Source organism: Dipodomys ordii, unplaced genomic scaffold, assembly GCF_000151885.1.
Source record: "Dipodomys ordii isolate 6190 unplaced genomic scaffold, Dord_2.0 Scaffold70, whole genome shotgun sequence".
Classification (NCBI taxonomy): Eukaryota; Metazoa; Chordata; class Mammalia; order Rodentia; family Heteromyidae; genus Dipodomys; species Dipodomys ordii.
This window is the reverse complement of record NW_012267286.1, coordinates 2,249,333-2,265,152: the sequence shown is the minus strand read 5'-3', so window position 1 is coordinate 2,265,152 and position 15,820 is coordinate 2,249,333.

Here is a 15,820-nt window from a genome sequence, read left to right as displayed (position 1 = left end):
GGCTAGCACTCTACATTTGAGCCACAGCACTACTTCTGGCTTTTTCTGCTTATGTGGTGCTGAGGAATCGAACCCAGGGCCTCATGCATGAAAGACAATCACTCTGCCACTGAGCTAACTTCCCAGCCCCTCAATGTTGTTTTGATTGGCATTTGATTTATGGCCAGAGAAGTTGAGCATTTCTTCATGTGTCTATTAGCCATTCTGATTTTCTCTTCAGAGAACTCTCTTTTTAAGTCCTTAGTGTACTTATTAATGGGGCAATTGTTTCTTTGAGGATTTGTTTATGGAGGATTTAATTTTTTGAATTCTAAGTACATTTTAGATATGAGGCCTTTGTCTGTTGTATAGCTAGTGAAGATCTTTTCCCAATCTGTGGGTTTGCTATTGATCTTTATAGCTCTATTTTTTGTCATATAGAAACTCTGCAGTTTCATACAATATCAACCTTTTTTTGACTTGTGTTTCTGGGTATTTATTAAGAAAAATTTGACCTGTGCCAAGAAGCCCTAGTGTTTCTCCTATTTCCTTCCTGTATTGTTTTCAGGTCATCTGCATTTTCTTCAAGGTCTTTGATCCCTTTGGAATTGATTCTGGTGCAAGGTGATATATAAAGATCCAACTTTAGTTTTCTATAGGTGTTTAATTCATTTTGCCAGTACCATTTGTTGAAGAGGCTGTCTTTCTTCCATCCTATTTTTTTTTTTTTTTGCTCCCCTATCAAAGATTAGGTGGCCATACAGCTGCAGGTTCATTTCTGGGTCTCCCGTTTTATTTGGTCCTCAGGCCTGTTCTTGTGCAAGTATCAAGTTGTTTTTTATTAGTACAGCTTCGTAATAGAGTTTGAAGCTTGGTATTGACTTTCCTCCAGCACTGTTCTTTCTGCTAAGCATTATTTTTGCTATTCGTGGTCTTTTATTATTCCATATGAATTTTTAGATTGCTTCCTCTATTTTATTAAAGAATGAGGTTTGTATATTGATGGACATTGCATTGAATTTGTAGGTAGCCTTTGGCAGTACTGCCATTTTCACGATGTTAATCCTTCCCAATTTTTTTTTTTTGTTGTTGGCTGTGGGGCTTGGGCGCTGTTCTTGCACTCTTCAGCTCAAGGCAAGTGCTCTACCGCTTGAGCCACACTGCCACTTCCAGTTTTGTAGTGGTTTATTGGAGATAAGAGTCTTATAAACTTTCCTGCCTGAGCTGGCTTTGAACTACAATCCTCAGATCTCAGCCTCCTAAGTAGCTAGGATTACAGGCGTGAGTCACCAGCTCCGGGCTTTTTTTTTTTTTTTTACTATTAGAAAATTCACTTAAGTTCTCTGACATTTAGAAGCGCCTTTCTCTATATTATGACAACATAGTTCTATCTTCTTTATATTAAATCAATATTAATCTACCACTTCTGATACACTTGTGTTGTCTAGAGTCAAGTAAAATAATGACACAGAAATAAGTATTTTTCATGAGAAAGTAACACACAACCTTCTTTCTAACCCAGTAGGTGACTTTTAGATAACCGGTCTACTGAGTTGAGTCATGTGTCTTAAAAGACTACATATTTTAAAACACTAATGCTCGGAGATCTAGAGACAATATAAATGTCATTTAATTAACAATCCCAGGGAAAAGTCTTAAAAATGAAAACCTCATTTTACAGCAAAACATATTTAAAAAGTTGGAAACTGATGTAAGCCAGGCCCAAAGAAACATAGGTCCATTGGTTTCTCTTATCTGCAATAAATAGGATATGTCTAGGATAAGCAGAAAAGGTCAAAGGCTATGTACATATGACAATATAAGATGATGCTAAGCGAAATGAACCCCAAGATAGGGACAAAAGAGGTTTTATCTTTGTTGCTGTTGTTTTAATGTACTCATAATGTACTATGTGATTTTTTTGTTTCTTTAGTATGTTCTTCCCCCATGGTATAACCTCTGTTTTCGCTGTATTTGATTCCTGTGCATTACACCTTGTATATACAGATTTCTAATTTGGGGAGGGGAAGTAAAATAACAAAATGCTGAAATAACGATACAGGTTGACTCATTGTAACAATGAGATGTACAAGACACTAGGTTGAAAATGAACTTTACAACTTTGCAGGAGGAGGGGGGGAAGCTGGGAGGTAAAGGCAGGAAGGAACAGTAGAGGAAAACCAACAGAGGGTAATAATGCTTGATAGGTAATGTACTCATTACCTTACTCATGTAACTGTAACACTTCTGTACAAAATCTTTACAAGAAAAAATACATAAAAATTAAGTTAGAAACTACTTTTTACACAGCTGTTTCCAGTGCAGATAAAACTGATATTAAGTCAATGAAAGTAATATAGAAGAAAATTTTTCTGCATTTGTCATTTATTTGTGTCATTGGGAATAATTGTAAATCCTAACTTATGGCTTGTGCCTGGCTATTAGATGCATGTGAGGATTAAATTTAAAATACAAAAAGCACTCTATGCTATACTAACCATTCTGTGCCTTCACCAAACACATTTTGTTTTATTCTGGGTGGTTATAAACAAGTATGAAACACTGACATTGATGGAGTGAAATTTCTAAGATCAAGCCCAGCATACTAATAAAGAGAAAATATGAACAAGGGAAATATTGATGATTAAATAAATCCATATTTTAAGAATAGCTAAAACTAATTACAATGGATAATAAATATTAGACTCCAAAACACATGCTTGAAAATGGAAATCTTTCATGTGTAATACATATGTTCATACATCTAACCCTGAGCAAATTACCAAAGTGCAGGATTATACAAATAAATATGATAATTATCGTAAACTGAATTAGGATATTTAATTAAATATATTAGGACAATTATATCTATTTAGGATAACTAAAAGAATCCTAAACTATATTAAAGTACAGAGATAATGTAAGGCAAAAGTGAACCCTATACTTAGTGACCTAATGTCACTGTTATTCCCAACTCAGAGATTTGGTTTTATTTGGGATCAAATAGAGATAAATATCAGGAGACAAGATAGGAGAGAAGAACATAGAAAGGATGTTTAGGAAGTTCTAAGTTACAGTTAGGTAATGTATAGTACATTTTAAAAGCTAGAAGAAAGGATTTTCAAAGAATTTCTCATTAAAAGAAGAAAGATGGTTGTAGGAGTAAATGTGTTTACTGAATTAAATGTTACACAGTAAGTACATGTATGGAAACGTTACATTACCATTAATATGTACAATGTACATCCCCTCTATCATACTTTCTGGTCCTCTTCCTTCCTTCTAAAAGACTTTCTACAGATTTTATTATTTCCATAGTTGTAAATAATCTAGAAGGTGTCATAAACAATATCAGCATAAACAATATCAATTTTGTGTTTGTATGCATCCGTCAAATTAAATTGAACTATAAAAGATTATTTTAACGCTTTATTATCATAATTATTAATTAGATTTCAACATAGAAAGGTATCTTGTCTATAGACAAGTTTCAATACATAATAAATGATTCTTTAGATGAAAAATGTAGGAATGGGGATGTAAAGGAGATAAAGATGCTTCATATAAAATAATTTTTGAGAATGTGAAGTGTCCTTTTTTTCCACTTTCTTTTTTTGTTGTTTCCTTTTGTCTTGGAAAGTTGACTTACCGGGCTATGGGGTCACGGACCGTGTCAGAGCAGGCAAGAATCCAAGTAAGCAAAGAGGGGGAAACCACAGTTTCCCTAGTCTCGTCCGTAGGGAAATCAAACATATACATAAATAAACATCATCAAAAAGCTAGAGGTGGCTCAAGTGGTGGAGACACCAGTCTTGAGGGGGAAAGCTAAGCACACCCAGGCATGTGTGCATGCCTGTACGTGTGCATGTGTGTGCTCGGGCACGCATGTGCGCATGCACACACATAAAAATTAGAAACAATCTGAAAGATGAAAAAATTAAGAAAATATATAAACTAGATACATCTTGTCAGAATAGGGTTAAAAACAAAAAGGAGAACATTATGAAGTTTTAAAAAATGCTAACCATTTCCTTCATTTCTGCACAATGAAGGTTTTCCCCCCCTCCTTTTTTTTTATTTTTTATTGTGAAAATACTGTACAGAGGGGTTACAATTACATGGGCAAGATAGTGAGTACATTTCTTATCAAGCATTGTAGCCTCCTCCTTTGTTTACCTTTCCCATCCCTTCCCAGCTGCCCCCCGCCCCTTTCCCCCTTTTTTGTCAGTTGTGAGGCTTGAACTCTGGGACTGGGCACTGTCCAGCTGTTCAGCTCAAGGCAAGTGCTCTACCATTTGAGCCACAGCTGTTTTCTGGTGGTTTGTTGGAGATAAGTCTCACCAACTTTCCTGCTCGGGTTGGCTTTGAACCCAGATCCTCAAATCTCAGCCTCCTGAGTAGTTAAGATTATAGGCATAAGCCACTGATGGCAGGCTACAATGAAGGTTTTATAACAAGTAGATGGTATTTTCTAGCAATATGGATTTGCACCATGAATATGCTGACTCATGAGAGCCCTGAGGTAAGAATTATAAGGCCTGCAGGGAATGAGACATCTCCAACTTCCCATAGAAACACATTGGGAAGGTAAAGATTTCCTAGGCTGAATTAAAGCAACTACAGTAAAGTTGTTTGGTATTAATTATAACTATTAATATAACTCTGTTGCAAAAATCCCTATTTCTTCTTTTAGGCAGGGAAAAGGAGCTATGTTGATTAAACTAATTACCTGGTAAAAATTATTTTAAAAACTGTACAGCAAATGATGTTCCGTTAATATGAATCAATAATGTAATTTAACTGTGAGGCAGGCTAATGCAATCTGAGCTTCATTAATTGAACCAGAGCATCACAGGAAATAATAATTCAACTGTACTTGAGTTTACTAAAAATAAGTTTAAATTATATGTATCTCTAGGATTTATACTTCAAAAAATGCTATACTGAACTAGAAATAAGCGGAGAATTAGAAATCATGTAACAAGGCACATACTTTTGTTCCTGCCAATAATCTATCAAGATATTTTTTCCACAAATGCTTTACCCCTAGATGCTTTTATGATGATTTTTTTATCACTCATATTTAACTGAAATATCATTCCCATAGGGAAATGTCATTTATTGTATCATATGCCTCTCATTTCTATCACATCACAAAAATACCCATCATTTTATATTTATATATCAGTATATTCTTTATGGAGAGCAGAAAATATCTTGCCTGGTTTATTTCCATATTTTGAGCCAAGCACTGTACTTGGCATATGATCAGTCATAGAGAAGGAGAAGGTTTTAATAGATGGAGAATTTGGAGATTAGAGTCATTTAAAGAAATGTAACAGCTAGAATTAAATGATCTGTATTGCTTCCAAGTACAAAATAAAAAAGTAATAGTTGGAACTAGAAGAGAACACATTTTATTTCAATGTTTGTAGTAGTTCCCATACATCTGAAATGTTGTTCCACAGAAGTTCAAAAATGATCATTTGGGGATGCACATCTGTTAACTGGAATGTAAAGCTTTGAGAATGGACTATTGATATTAAAAAGACCTTCAAACTCTTACAATTTATTTTGATGTTATCCATAATTTGTTGGAAATTTTGTTTCAAGAGAAACTATTAATAAATTAACTTGAAATATAATATCTATTCCTATAATTCCTTTTAGCTATATATAATATATATACCATTATTATAGTTGACTAATTTTTTTAAATTCCATTTTTTATATAACATAAAATTTAAAACAAACCAGTTAATCTTGATACATTTGCATTATTAATAAAAAGTTATTGGGTGAGGGGGCAGATAGGACTCTCCTTCCTTAATATTAGATACTAAGTTTTTACATTTAGAACTCAGAAGACTAGTGAGTTATTCAGTAGTTCACCTAATTTTTAAATCCATTTATATTTCTCATTGCCATTACTTCATGAATAGTGTTTATAGATATTAGATCAGGAATCATTTCTCTATTTCAGATGCCATTTGGATTTTAAAGTGCAACTTTTATTAGTCAAGATTATCACTGTTATCAGTAATAGAAAATTGCCTACTACTATTTTTTAATAGAAGCAGAATTAGTGGCTCATACACCTAAAACTCACTGTGATAGATAAACTTTTACATCAGCTGTACTCTGAAACTCACTTTTTCTTATCACCCAATTTGACCCCTAATCTCTGCTTCAAATCAATGCAGGCTTTCTCCCTAGAAATTACAGAATTGTGTGACAGTAGATTAATCATCATGGCAAAAGTGAACTCAATATTTCCAATGAGTTTAATAGTTTCTGATCATTGAGTTTCTAATTTCTACCTTGGGTTCCATGCATTCTTTTTTTTTATTTTTTATTTTTATTATTATTATTTTTGGAGGAGGGGTCTAGCCGTGGGGCCTGAACTCTGGGCCTGGGCGCTTTCCCTCAGCTCTTCAGCTCAAGGCTAGCAATCTACTACTTGAGCCACAGCGCCACTTCCGGCTTTTTTTCTTTTTGCTTATGTGGTGCTGAGAATCGAACCCAGAGCCTGGTGCATGCAAGGCAAGTGCTCTACCGGTGAGCCACCTTCCCAGCATCCATGCATTCTTTATGAAAGAATCAGGCCTGAGTCAATCTCTGATTTTTTTTTTCCAAACTGCTACCATAGCCTGACATGGTGTCAAAGACATTCTCAAAAGGAAAAAGAAATTTCTTTGTGACTAGAAGTGTCTGACCAATAAAATAATGTCATTGAATATCAGAACTCATCTTCCTGAATTTGGCCAGATGGTGGGTAATTCTGAGGTCACCTTTCTCATGATTTCACAACCCTACCTACAAAATTCAATTCTTTGTTATTTTTACTTTATCTCTTCATTTCAAATGGTTCCCCCTTTCATACTTTCCTGATCTGATCTTCCTTCCTTTAGGCCTTGTTTTGTTGTCATTGCCAATTTGTGGTTCCCTTGCATTTCTTAATGCATAGCTATTAAGAACAACACAGACATAGTGAATGGGAAGAGTTTTCTGATAGAAAATGGGAAGAGTGTGGGAATACTAATACCATGTTCCTCCTTTAAAAATATTTTTAAAGAAAAGCTGTGTCTGAATTCCAAATGTACATAATCACAATATTTTTCTTATAACATAGAGCCCAGAACTTTGCTCATTTCACAAATGTTCATTTAAAATGGACTTTTCTGAGAGTTGTTCTATTGTAAAATATGCTAGAAACTAGCCCAGATAGTTTCTTTCCAGAGACAGGTGATTAATAGACAGGTAGGTATAAAGTTAGATAAGAAGGTAGATAGGTAGGTAGATAGATAGACGGATAGATAATATATAGATAGATGGTAGGTATTAGATAAATTGACAGAAGATGATAGCTTGAGCTTTCCAGATTTATATAGTTGTTTATAGAGTATCTTAACTACTATTAGAGATGTCATATTAAAAGTTATCTGGTCATTGTAATTTTTAAAGTTTAAAAAATATTCATTTTTGTTACATAGTATTTTCCACAAAGTAGTTTTTAGACATTTCATTGTCTTAACAAAGTTGTTTTTGTACAGTTATGTACAGACAGACATCGAATGCGTCTCTCCCTAGATACTCTCTTCTCTCCCAGCACTGCTCACCACAGACTGCTTTCTTCTTTATCTATACATACTTTGCATCATACATTCTTATGCCTGTTCTACCTAGTGAAATCCAGTCCATTTTTTTAATCTGCTATATTCTTTCAAAAACATCTTATTATAGTGATAAAGAAAAATATTTGAATTTTATAATCACTAGATCTCAGAACATTTTAGTTTACTTATGAACTTGAAATTTTACAGAACATGTTATCTTCAAAAGATATGTTAAGATGCCAGGTGAGATGATTAATAGCCCCTGTCACTAGCATTCTAGATCAACAATCTATGCTGGTTTGCCTCTGTGAGGTACATCTTGTTTCACAATAGTACAAAAACACAGAGGAGTCTCAGAAGTCAGATTGTGAGGTCTTCATTACTTACCATACCTCCATCCTCTTATCTATAACTTGAGAACTATATTAATTTCTCTCTTGGAACTATCAAGAACAAATGATGTGTTAAGCACTTCAAAGTGCTAGATTCTGTTTTCTTTATTTGAATTCCAAAACCACGATAGTTATTAATGTGTAGTTTCATAAACACCCAGAGCAAAACATTTTAAGGACTAAGCAGAGAGTATGTGATATTTCTTTTTTATTTTCTTTTCAAAATGAATCATGTCTTCTGATATAAAGATGTTAATTTTTCACCAGTTGCCAGTGGCTCATGCCTGTAACCTTAGCAACTTAGGAGGCTCACATTTTAGGATTGTGTTTTTGAACCTAGCCTGGGCAGAAAAATTTTCAAAAAGCCATCTCCGGTTAAACACCAAAATACCAGACTGGATGTTTGGGCCAAAGGATAGAGCTCCAGATGTAAACAAGGAAGGACTTGAAGTCCTGAGATCAACTTTACCAGGATTCTAGAAAATTGCAGCAGAACTCTGAGCGTTCTGTTCATTTGATACCGCTCTGCCCCATTGTGCTTCCAAAGTGCACGTGACTTACGTCTTCTTCAATATTCCTCAAATGTCAGTTGCTTGTGAGATATCAGTTTGTGTTTTGAGATTTTTCTCACCTCCTTTCCTTCTTTTATCACTCTCCCTTAATTTCTTCTATTAGTCAATTTTATCATCACTATGATTAAATACCTAAAGGAAAGTAGCTTAAAGGAAAAAGATTGATTTTTAGGTCATGGTTTCAATGATGTCAGTCCATCATGAAGAGTATGATGGAGTCAAATAATTTTGCTTCATGGCATCCAGAAAGAGTAGAAAGGAAAGACAGGAAATGGCTTGGTCAAGACACAGACTCCAATGACCATTTTCCTCCCACACCACTAGGCCACACCTGCTTTTGTTTTTACCACTTCCCATAATGTTATCATGAATTATCCATCAAGGGAGTAATGCATTGACTAAGTCAAAGATCATTCCCCCAAATCCTCTCAGCTGGCAAACAAGTTTCCAATACAGGAGTCTTTAGAATATATTTCATATTCAAATATAATATTTTATCTCTAAATACACACACAAATATCAACCTACTATGTCAAAGTAGTTACTGAATGCTTAATGAAGGTATACATTACATTTGATATCAAGCACAATTCAATGAGGAACCTAGAGGCTGGCCTTAAACATTTTACTTACTTCATTAATTATAAAGAATTGAAAAAAGTTAATTTCAATGTCTGCATTAAATCCATAATTTTAAAATCATCCAGATTCATGGAGTCAGCTTTGTCAGAGAAGGAGGCAAGCAAAAATGTCTACTTATTTAATGACTTTGAGAGAAGAATGGAGTTCCTACTGAAATGGGGAAAAACCCACTGCGATTGCTTGAACTGGGCTCTGTAGTGCTACTTTTTTATTAGTATGATTATTATTATGTTTAAGTAGATGTATGGAGAAGTTTATGAATACAATGCATCTTGATCAATGTCACATTTTTCAACATTCTGTTCTCCTAACCTTACCCTTTCCTCACTCTTTTTTTATTTAAGTTTACATTGTTTTATTTTTTTAACATTTTATTTTATTGTCAAGGTGATGGACAGAGGGGTTACAATTACATACGTAAGGTAGTGAGTACATTTCTTGTTAAAACTGAGTGCTGTTTTGAATAAAGTATCAAATACACAGAGGCAGTAGATAGATGTGGCTAGAGAGATTGAGACTACTTGGTCTGTGAAAGGTGCTTGCTACCAAGAGCACTAATTGGCTCGTATTCTTGAGAGCTCATTTAAATAAATCAGTGAGAACTGTAGATCACTGAGTCTTGGTGATATGTCGGCATTCTGAATGGAGGAATGAGGTTCAATCAAACACGAAATTTACAAATTTTCTACAATACACTTCTGGGATACTGTTCTCTGTTTTTATTTTCATTTATGCTTAATACAATATAAGAAATAACAAGACTCCTATTAATTGCATGAACTACTTGTTGAAGCTTTATATCTAGTTCAACACTAGATCTAATCCTTGCTAATAAGCCCGAACGTAGATAAATTAAAATCTTTTTTCACTCTCATAATATTATTGATTACCTTAAGTAATATGTTCACAATATAAACCTACTTATGCCTTATTAAATTTGTACTTCATAAGATGTTTTCAGATCTTACAATTTTATCATTGCATATGTGAAAATATAGATCACACAACCACAAAATGGAACTCTGTCAATATCCAATCAAGGTAAAGGCACTATTTGTATGAATGCCATTTTCAAACTTATGCTTGTTAAATTATTTTTATGATAAATTTTAGTATGTAAAAATCATTATTAATACTTGCTGGTGGACCAAAATGAAAGAGGTGTTATGAAGTTAAGAAAGCTATGAAGTTTAGAAAGCTATGAATAATCAGACTTCATTTCAAGTTCATGTGAGAACCTATTTCCTCCTCCTAGTGCAGACTATTACTATATTCCAAAATTAGGGAGTAGAATTTATAAAAGAGTTGGCATATCCATTGTCCAAAGGAGAAATGAAAGCATTGCCTGAATTGTGAAATGGCAAGCCCTCTGTACAACACCTGGATATTAATAAAATCATTGTTATTGCTATTAATATTCTTACTATTTTTGTCAGTCATGAAGTTTGAACTTAGGGCCTGGGTGCTGTCCCTGATCATTTTTGCTCAAGGCTAGCTCTCTACCACTTTGAGACACAGTACCACTTCTGGTTTTCTAGTAGGTAATTGGAAATAAGAGTCTCATGGACTTTCCTGCCCTCGCTGGCTGGCTTCAAACTGTGATGCTGAGATCTCAGCCTCCTGAGTAACCAGCTTATAAAAAGAGTAGGTAGTAGGCTGGGAGGGCGGTTCAGTGGTAGAGCACTTGCCTTGCATGCTTGAGGCCCTGGGTTTGATTCCTCAGCACCACATAAGCAGAAAAAAATGCCAGAAGTGGCACTGTGGCTCAAGTGGTAGAGCACTAGCCTTGAGCTGAAGACCTGAGGGACAGCGCCCAGGCCCAGAGTTCAGGCCCCATGACCGGACCCCCTCCCCCCAAACAAAAGAGTAGGTATATTTTCCAGCTTTATGTAGGAAGTTGAAACACTAAAAGTTATGTTTGAGAATGAAGAGAAATTTCCCCCTCATAATTATGTACAGAAAAGAAAGTTTTATTAGCTTGAAAACTTTATTGTCAGTTTTGGGTTTGCTAAATTTTTCATCAAACTCAGAATTTATTTTTAATTGTAAATTTAGATTTGTTTTCTTTTTTGTAAACTGACACATAAAATTATATTGACTTGTTGCAATCACCTATGAGCATGGGACACAGAAATTGCTGCTGAGGTCTGAGCATGCTCTTTGGAAGCAGCCCAGGCACACCCCCCCAAAACAACAACAACAACAACAACAAGAAGAATTTCTTTTCTCCAATTAACCATCAAAAAGCCAAAAGTAAAGGTTTGACCCCCGTGATGGAACAGCTTTTTTGTGTAAAAGAATCCAAGTGTGACTTGGAAACTCTGAGTATAAGCACCAGTACAGAAAAAGGAGGAAGGAAGGAAGGAAGAAAGGAAGGAAGGATGGAAGAAAGGAAGGAAGGAAGGAAGGAAGGAAGGAAGGAAGGAAGGAAGGAAGGAAGGACAAAGAAAACAACAAAGAAAAGGAAGAAGGGAGGAAAGGAAAGGAAGGTTGCTCTTAGATCCACATTTGGTGGAATCTTGTAGCTAGTAAGCTATTGTAACTGTAGAATTAAAAGAAATAGCCTGTTTTTTTTTTAGCTTATCAGAACAAGGGATGCATAACCATTATCTCAGAGTTTATGAGAGCCATATTAACCAGCTTAAAGGGATTTTCCTGAGAAGGTTAAGAAGGAGATTCCAAGTGGAAAGGCTAGGTAAATTGAACTTCACAAATCCATAGTTAATGAGAGTATTAAAAATGACCATCCAGGTGAAAACACATTTTTACATGATAAGAAGCATCCTCCCATTAGCCCTGAAGCAATGGACGACAGCCAATTTTGGGATGGAGAATATAAAAACTTAGGCAGAAAATAGGAAACAAAACCCACAATCCCAGGCGCTGGTGGCTCACGCCTGTAATCCTAGCTAGTTAGGAGGCTGAGATCTGAGGATGGTGGTTCAAAGCCAGCCTAGGCAGGAAACTCGGTGAGACTCATCTCCAATAAACCACTAGAAAACTGAAAGTGGCATTGTGGCTCAAGCAGTAGAGCACTCGCCTTGAGCTGAAGAGCTGAGAGACAGCGCCCACGCCCAGAGTTCAAGCCCCACTACCAACTAAAAAAATAAATAAAAAAATTTAAAAAACCCACTAGTTTAGCCCCCCTCCCCTCTTCCCCTCCCTCTCCCTCTCCTTCTCTCTCTCCCTCCCCCCTCTCTCTTTCTCTCTCTCTCCCTCTCTCTCTCACTCTTCAAATTTCCCCTTCACAATGCTTCTTCTGTTAGTAGGGACAAGTTGTAATTTTGAATAAAGTGCTTAAATAAGGTTTTTCTCATTAGAATGAAAGTTGAAAGCATTCAAGAGTTGAAGACCTGTCACAAATCTCATGGAAGGAAGGCAAGAAAATTCCATTCTCATAGATCAGTGTGAGGTGAAAGGGAATGTATTTGTTAATTTATTGCACCCTAAAAGGTCTACTTGTTCAAAAAATTTTAATATAAAAAATCTGAGAGTACAAAGAATTAATCTGATTACTTTTGGAGTGAAAAACCTGAAAGGTCAGACACCTAACATGAATTTTTTTAAAACAATTTTATAGGAAAAGTATTTGGGGTTCTGAAGAATCCAATTTGCCTGAGTTGAGTTGTCTTTTCTAGGGTCGATATTAGTGCACAATTAATTGAAATGTCAACTAGCTTATGAGATGGGATTGATTGGAATGTAAATGGAATTTTCAGTAATTGTTTTTGGTGTCAATATCTACCAGTCTCCAAGAGTAGCTATTTGACTTCAGTACAAACACTTAAAATAAATTCTTGTTGAAAAATGTCATTAGTGATTTAATGAATAAACAGACAAATGATTGACTAAATAAAAGAAAATGTTCCTGGAGTTTCAGAAAGGCATCTAACAAAAACTTACCAGGCTAGTTAAGTTTTACCTTTAATTTTAGTTTAATTGTAACAATAAAATACTTAATCTGAACTTTTGATGATCTGAGCTAAAGGAAGAAAAATATATGATGGAAGATTTCTAAATCCATGTGGATTCGTGAACATTCTCTTTGAGTCCATTGGTAATATTTAATTCAGCTAAATGTTAACATTATGAACTCTTTTTTTCTGAGTATAAAAATACGTTGCTGTAAAAGCAGATGGGGAAAAAGTCTTTCTTTAATCAACCCCCATGCTGAGTGGAGGAATGGAGCCACACAGGGACTCTTTGTCTGAATCATAAGTAACTTCTCAAGAGAAACTAGGGTGTTCATGGACTTGGTCCTATTGACATTCATCACTGGCTTGAGGCTTGCTCCTGGATATTTCACAGAAAACAAAGGGAGGAAATGTGTAAACCTTCACTTCCACACGTTCCTAAAAGAAAGCTTTAAAAAAAAATCACTGGAGGAGAGAAATGCTTCACCCATATTTTAGACATTCTTTTCAATAATTAAGCAAAAAAGAAGGGAAATGCTTTGACACATGTTATTCCTAGATGGAAAACGAAAAACACTACTTTCCTTCATTTTAACAGCCATTTTGGAAAGTGGGAATGTGATTTTTGAATGGTGAGAGCTTCTGTGTGAAAGACAAAGCACTACAAACATCATCCATCATTAACATTTATTTAAGCTATCATTATGAAAAATATTTTTAAAGCTCTGGTTTTAATTGACATCTCATTTTTCTTTTTCTTTAAGCTTCTGGAATTTTTCCAAAGACTTAACTGAACTCATTTTGGAGGACTTCTCTTTCTTTTTCTTTTTTCTTTATTCCGTTTAGCTGTATAATTTAAATCTAAAGAATGGAAGCCAGAAGCCAGGAGCTGGTGGCTCATGCCATTGAGAGATCTGAGATCTGAAGATTCTGGTTCAAAGTCAGTCCAGGCAGAAAAGTCTGTAAGACTCTTATGTCCAATAAACTACTCAGAAAAAACTGGGACTGGTGCTGTGGCTCGAATAGTAGAACACTAGCTTTGAGCACAAAGTGGCTCAGCGACAGAGCCAAGTCCCTGGGTTCAAGCCCCATGATAGGCAAAAGGAAAGAAAAAGAAAAAGGAAAAAAAGGAAAAGAAAAATTGAGGACACAGAAAGCATTTTACACATTGTTGAGGTTCTTAAATTACGTGATAGGATATAAGGGCAGCGAAAAATAAGTCTCTTCTTTTGAAAATTGACTATGGTGTTTTGATTACCTTTGAAAATAACTAACACTATGTCTACTCTCTACCTGACTTTTTGTTTTTAAATTATTGTTTTGTTTTTGACGGGGGAGGAGGATATATAAGCATCTTGACGATTGGAGAATGTGTTCCTTTTTTTGTTTTTAAAGTTTGTGACTTGGCATTTTAAGTAAGTATATAAGTAAAGAAAGCATAGCAAATATTCACTAACGGGGTTTAATGAACAGTGTCAGATGGGAGGAAAGTGGCCATCTGAGAAAGGAAATGCACACATTCAAGCAGGCTCCAGGCACCCCTGCCTGGACCTTCACACAATGGAGCGCGCATGGAATGCACACTGGGCATCCTGACAGCCTGGCGTGTCATTTGGCAAGGATGGCAGGTGTGTGACAGCTTCAGCGTGATCACAAGGACCGCATTTAAATATAAAGGCGTGTTTCAATTCTTCACAGAGATGCAGTGTGGCAGGTGGGGAGCAGAGCCTGTAGCAACGCTGGTACAGAAGAGGCTGAGGGGAAGGAAAAAAAAGTGACTCCTGGCAATTAATCACACATGTCAAGGAACAGCCAAGAAGATCTGTCGTATTTGCCCAAATCAGGGAACCCGTGTGCCCTGTAGAGCAAGGGCCCCCAAGTCCTCCCGCAATGTTGACTGTGTCTGGTCTAATCAGAGTGACACTGCGATGGCACCGGAAATAGTAAAATAGAAATCAGACTAGCACAAATTAATGCATGATAGTTTCAACTAATGTTGCCTACCTTTCTGCAGTTTAAAAACTCAGCCAAAAAAATAGAGCAATACATAAATTGTTCTATGTATGCATTATTAAAAAGAGTTTACTTTTTAAACTTGATGTTTGGGGTTATTATACACATACACACACACACAAACACACAAACATATTTTCAGCTGTTGTTTTAAGTCGATGGTGGAAGACATTCATGGTACTTAATCTTCTTTCCTTCTCTGCAACTCCTTTCACTTTCTAGACATTCCTGGACTCTGTTTGGCTGCTACAACCTCAAAACTCATGTTATCATGTATTGTTCTTTCTCTTTCCCTTCACTATTATGAAGGATGATTGTACTTTTAACAGATTTACAGGTGTAAGATCTTCCTATTCCTGTTCCATTTCTGGTTCCCAGATTCAACCCAGCCAATTTCTTTTCTGCAAAATTACTAGCATATTCTAATGTAGACCTCTGTTTACTCACCTGCTTAAAGAAAATTTCTTCAAAATCTCCACAAGACAATCATATGCTGACACTTTTTCATTTGAATGGAATGGAGGCATTACATACAGTTAACTGCACATGAATAAAGGCAATCTACATCCTCAACCAGTGTTTTGCTTTGAATGCTTTGTATATATCAGCTTGAAAGTGATGATTCAGCATATATTTAATGTCTGGCTCTAGATTATAAGCATGTTTTTCTTTTGCTTTGACAAATGAGTTGT